The following is a 6,237-nucleotide window of genomic DNA, read 5'->3' as shown; positions in this document are numbered from 1 at the left end:
TGCAATTATGTGGTCATTGGAAACGTTTTGCGCACATTTGTAATGAGAATGCAGCTACTGCCTTGCAAAAAGATTTTCCGCTATTAATTTTTTCAAATTTGGTACCTTAGAATCACAATCTGGACTTTATTTGATAGAACAACACAAAGTAATAACAAATTAAAGGACTCCGTCTTCTGCTTTATTTGCCCCACGCTGTGTGTATTTTTAATGGGAATTGTTCTCTCAGAAGCAGCCGGTGTAATCTTCCTCACTTGGTTGTTTGTCACCTTCTTCTCTAGTATGACAGAGAATAAATAACTCTTCAGAATGTGACTTCCAACTCCATCCAAGTGGCCCCACAGCTGTGGGCGCGCCTGAAGGACACGTTGCATGCAGTTTCTTATCACGCCACTAGGTGGTTCTAAACACATGCATCGATTAAAAATCTCACCACAAACACATATTATTATTATTATTATTATTATTATTATTATTATTATTATTATTATTATTATTTCGGGCAAAATTCAATCATCATCTTATCCATATACACATACATACATTTTTCTCTCTGTTACACCGGGCACTGACGCACAGAAACAAAAGCATTAAATTACGTTACCACTGACCAACTGACGCTATTTCCGCTACTAAACAGTGACGTAGCACGCAGCTCAGATTCTGTAAAACGTCTGAGGCTGAACAAAAATCAAAAACAACTATATTATATAAATGAATACATAAAGAGTGCCTTATCCATCCATCCATTTCCTGTACACCCTAGTCCCTAGTGGGGTGGGGATGTGTTCTGGTGTCCATCTCCAGCTAACGTTTCGGGGGAGAGGCGGGCTACACCCTGGACAGGTCGCCAGTCTGTCGCAGGAGTGTTTTATCCATTTATCCACCACAAAGACAGAAATGCCGAGCCAAACAAGATGGCCGTTAATGTTAATTCAACACTTTGAAGTGTGGCTCACAGGAAATTAATGTCTTCGCTCACTTTGTCCGCTGCTATTGCTAAAACTAAAGGCATGCTAACGTTCGGCCCTAAGGTAATGCGCCAGTTAAGCTAACCGGAAGTTGCCTGCGCTGTAAACAACCATCCTCTTCACTGCGAAGAGAGAAGCGCGGAGCAGAACAAGATGGCTGTTAATGTTAATTCAATATTTCGAAGCCTGGCCAACACGGACTGACTGGCTCCCTTCCCTTCTTCCGCTGCTATTGCTAAAACTAAAGGCATGCTAACATTTGGCCCCATAGACATAAGAAAAATAAATAAGAAAAATTATATTATGTCTATGTTTGGCCCTATGTGCCAGTTTTACACTATTAAGCTTTCCGGAAGTTGATTGCGCTGTAAACGACATCCTCCACTGCTAAGAGAGAAGTGCGAAGCCGAACAAGATGGCTGTTAATTCAACATTTCGAAACCTGGCCAAGACGAACTGAATGGCTTTGTTCACTTCCTCCGCTGCTATTACTAAAACCGTAGACATTAATATGTAAAACTACAGACATGCTAGTTTTACACATTAAGCTTCCCGGAAGTTGCCTGCGCTGTAACCACCCTCCACTGCAAAGAAGATGATCGAAGTCATCGTCCACAGCTTCTGCTGATGATCGCTGATCGACCCGGTTGAAATTCTAGGGGAGGAATCCAAGTCAATGTGAGAAAGACCAGATGAAGCAGGTAAGCAAGATTAAAATACAGCAGAATTGCACAGGAAGGCAACGTCCAAGCTAGTACATTTATAAGGTGAAAGAAAAATAAAGCAGTTTTAACCGTTTCTTTAAAAATATAAAAAAAGTTTGATGTCCTTGTCAGTTAGATTCATTTGTAAAATTTAACTGGACCATTCTAACGTGAAAATTATGCTTTGATAGAAACCACACCAGGTAGTTTTTCTGCTTTGCCAAATCCTCAAGACTTTTGCAACCTCTAGCAGAATCTCAAGTTATATAACTTTGTGTGTAAGCGATGCGTAATGTTGACAGATTCTCCAACCTGAGCTGTGGATCTCTGCAGCTCCTCCAGAAATACTGCAAGCCTCTCGGCTGCTGTCCTGATTAAAGGCTTTTCTTCTTCAACCTGTCAGTTTTAGTAAACAACTGCATCTTGATAGTGCTGCAGCTGTTAAAAAAAGAAAACTTTGTGCTTCCAAATATTAAAAACAAGTGGATTTATGAGAGGGACAAGTCAGAAAATCTAGAAAATCTTAAAATGCACGTGAAAAACTGTGAACTGTTCTTGTGTAAAATTCAATATCTATCATATGAATGTGATCAAACATTGCAAAATAATAGAATTAAAAGATTAGCAGTGTATGACAATGTTTTCTTTGTTTTTTCTTCTTCTGATGCCTTCACAGAACAGCTGGATTTATACTGAGATTAAATTAGTCTCAGTCTGACATAAGAGGACTGTTTTCATTTTTCTCCTACTCCCCAGTGACTAGTTAGTGGTGATTACGCCAGTGAAGTACTTAAAAGTTTATTTGTTCTTGCTGTTTGACAAAATGTGCAGAAACTAATACTTTTACAAAAAGGCCAGATACTTTAATTACAGTTTAAACAGATATAACTGGTTGAAACACAAACATTCAGAAGGAGCCAAGATGGCTAATAACGTTACTGGAAGAAAGAGAAGCCTTTTGCCCAGAGGGTTGTGTAATAGTATGAGGAAATAAAACACATAAAGGGAAAAGAAATCATAAGTGGCGCAAGAGAAGGAGGAGGCTTAAGACGTAAAGGAAGGGAATTAATTAAAAAGGATGTAGCAAAAGGAGAAGAAAAGAACGGATGAAGAAATCAGAAAACATCCCAATAAAAGTTACTTTAAGCCTGTCCAGATATCTGAATATACTTACTGTAACAGAATAGCTTATCATGGATTAGATCAAAGTTAAATATAGTGAAATTCAGGCTCTTAAAAACATATTAATGCTCTTTTAAACCTTTTCCACATTATCTCACGTTGCAAACAAGAGCCTCAGTGTTTCACTGGGATTTAACGTGATAAATGTTTGTGAAAAGTTTAGAGTTTAGTCCAGATTTTCTGCTCCATTGGCCAGAAGTTAAAGAATCCAGAGACTTTTTTCATCTCAAATTAAAAAGAAAAAAAAATCTATGTAAGTTATTTAATGAAACAAACTAATTAAGTTCAAAAAAAGGGTTTTAGATGTTAGCCTTACGAAAAGAAAAATGTTTATAACTTTTTTGTTACTTTTAGTTTGTTCAATCTAGAAAATGTTTTTCAGTTCAATTCAGAGTTATTCAAGTCTCGATTGGACAATTAATTTAAATTAACAGACCACTTAAAATGATCAGTTTATAGTTATATGTTTGAGTAAAATGAACATTGTTCTTTTATTCTATGAACTACTGACAGCATGTCTCTGGAAGTTCAAGCAAACATTTAGTATTTATTTGGTCAAAATAAGAAAAAAGATGCAGAGCTTCCAGACCTCAAATAATGCAAAGAAAACAAGTTCATATTGATTTAGAAATTGTTACAACAATAGTTGTAACTCAGGAAGAGTTCAGAATCAACATTTGGTGGAAAAAACCAGGAGGTTTTCAAAAAGACATCAAATGTGAGTCCAGATAAATGATAGGAAGTGTATATCATCGTCATCAGCAATAAATGGAACAAACAAAAATGGAGATCAACCAAGGAATAAATTGTCTCTGGTTTATTTTGGGGGCTGCACAGTGGCGCAGTTGGTAGAGCTGTTGCCTTGCAGCAAGAAGGTTCTGGGTTCGATTCCCGGCCCCGGTCTTTCTGCATGGAGTTTGCATGTTCTCCCTGTGCATGGTGGGTTTTCTCCGGGTACTCCGGTTTCCTCCCACAGTCCAAAAACATGACTGTCAGGTTGATTGGTCTCTCCAAATTGCCCCTAGGTGTGTGTGTGTGTGTGTGTGTGTGTGTGTGTGTGTGTGTGCACATGGTTGTTTGTCCTGTGTGTCTCTGTGTTGCCCTGCGACAGACTGGCGACCTGTCCAGGATGACCCCACCTCTCGCCCAGAACGTTAGATGGGACAAGGGTGTCAAGAAAATGGATGGATGGTTTATTTTGCAAAACGGGCTCCGTAGATCCATCTCAAAGGTAAAAGTATAAACAGTTTGTGTCCAGGATGTGTGTGGTCTGCAGACATGTTAGCTGCCTGTTTCCTGAACTTAAGATAAACTCCAGCAATCCTCTGTGCGCCTGACTTTTTGTTGCAGTTTGACATTTTGGTTTCAAAATGGCCGAATTAAATCCCATTCAAAGCAGGACAAAGCTGTGGAATAATATAAAACCTGCCTGATGTTTCAGCCAAATTTATACAACCGGAAGAGACATACCACAGCAAAACTTTGTTCTACAAAATACTGACTCAAATCCCAGCTACTTAGTTCAGATTTTTATTTGGAAAGGGGAAAAAAATTATTTTCCTTCGTAATTATCCATTAAGTTGTCTTGGTCCATCATAAAAAACCCAATGAAATGCACATAGTTTCATGATTATGAAGTGGAAAAATGACTGTAGTATAAATACAATAAAGTCTTGTGCAAATGTTTTAGTGCGGTATCTTTTTTACTACGTCAGACTGACGTTCCAGCTGTTTCTGCTCTGCTCAGTGTTTTAAAGCCTGTCCTGGTTAGAGGTTTGCCGTTGCAGCTTTTACAAGCGGTGGCATGAACATAACAATCTGGTGAAGCTGTTGTTGAAGCTTTAAAGCCCCGTTTGACGGCACTAACGGATGACTGATGGCTCAGAAACTCACAACCAGCCCGCTCTGTGTGATTTGTGACTGAGGCTGGGCATAAACGCTGCACCAGGGGTGTCCCAAACTGTGGCTCGAGGGCCATTTGTGGTCTGAAACAAATTTGTTTGCTGAACTTTTTAGAGTAAAATTATTACAGACATAATTTTCTTATGTAGAGACTTTTACTGAAACTTTGCTAAATATAGTAAAAGTTTTGAAAGAAAGTGACCCAAACCTTGTTCAGCCCCCCAAAATGTGAAAACTAGATGCCTTTTTTTTAGTACAGCAAATGTGTAAATTACATTTTGGATCTCCAATGAATAACTGTTTATTCAAAAACAAAAAAAACTGACTGTCTGTGTATCTGTCTGTCTTCCTTCCTTCCTTCTGGTTGCTCTATCTGAGTGTTTCTAATAATAGGAGTGTTTTATTGTTTTGTTGTTTTCCTTCATCGTCTCTTATTAAATGGAAACTGATTCTGTTGGCTGTAAACGCCTGGAATACTTTACATTTCTCTCGTGGCATTCCTTCCTCCACATTTGGATCGCTCTGCTCTGCGGCGTTGTCTCCTGTCGTTTCTGGTAAATAACAGCTCGTCTTGCAGCCAGAAACATTCAGGTTTTTTTTTGTTGAGTTTGCACATTCTCCCTCTGCATTCTTGATATTCTGGTCATTGATGTGCATTGTTGTCTTTGTTTCTTCAGTTTTCCTATCTGATGAGTTTATCAGGGTTGCAATTAAACTTTTGACTCTACCTAAAACGTATGTAAGGGTTGCTGTTGGAGCTGTTGCTGCTTTCTTGTTACACTTAAATGTTTCAGATATACAAGCTGTAATTTTGAAATCATTATTTCATTTATTATAGAGGGGAAAAGGATGTCCATCTCTGAGAAAAACTTGTAAATGATTGTGCCAACCTTTGCAGGAAGAACAACAGTTTATGGATTTGAACTCAAAATTTGATCAGCGTTTGTGTCATTTATAGTGATGACAAATAAAATACAATAAAAGAATTTAGAAATGAATTTGCGTCATCACGTTTTTAACAAAGTTCTGCAAATAAAAGCTAAGTTAGCACAAGGAATGCAGTACACAGGCAGTCCATTAAATATTATCATGATGTTTTCTTATGAAAATATAAAAAATATTATGGAATTCTGCCAGTTTTAAGTTTTTATCTAGACAGAAATGGAGATAATTGTTAATGAAACTGGGCCAAGATGCATCATAGTATAATTTTATTTATTTATAGAAGATTTTTGCTGAATGTTTCACTAATGATATCCAGATTTTATCTTTAATTTTTTTATTGTGTACTTACAGCAGCTTTCCGCTAGAGGGCAGTGCAGTGCTTCTCTAAACACAAAACGTTACCTAATTTTTATTAGAATTTTAACAACCTAATTTTGTAATTAACAAATAATATATTGGGGGGAAAAAACGTGTTTGAAACATTTACATTTACTCAAGATCCTTTTTAATTTCCTGTTTGCTATTTTTTTTTC

The sequence above is a fragment of the Poecilia reticulata genome, chromosome 19, assembly GCF_904066995.2.
Source record: "Poecilia reticulata chromosome 19, P_reticulata-male-v2, whole genome shotgun sequence".
Lineage (NCBI taxonomy): Eukaryota > Metazoa > Chordata > Actinopteri > Cyprinodontiformes > Poeciliidae > Poecilia > Poecilia reticulata.
The sequence above is the reverse complement of the archived record's forward strand: the minus strand, read 5'-3'. Positions refer to the sequence as shown.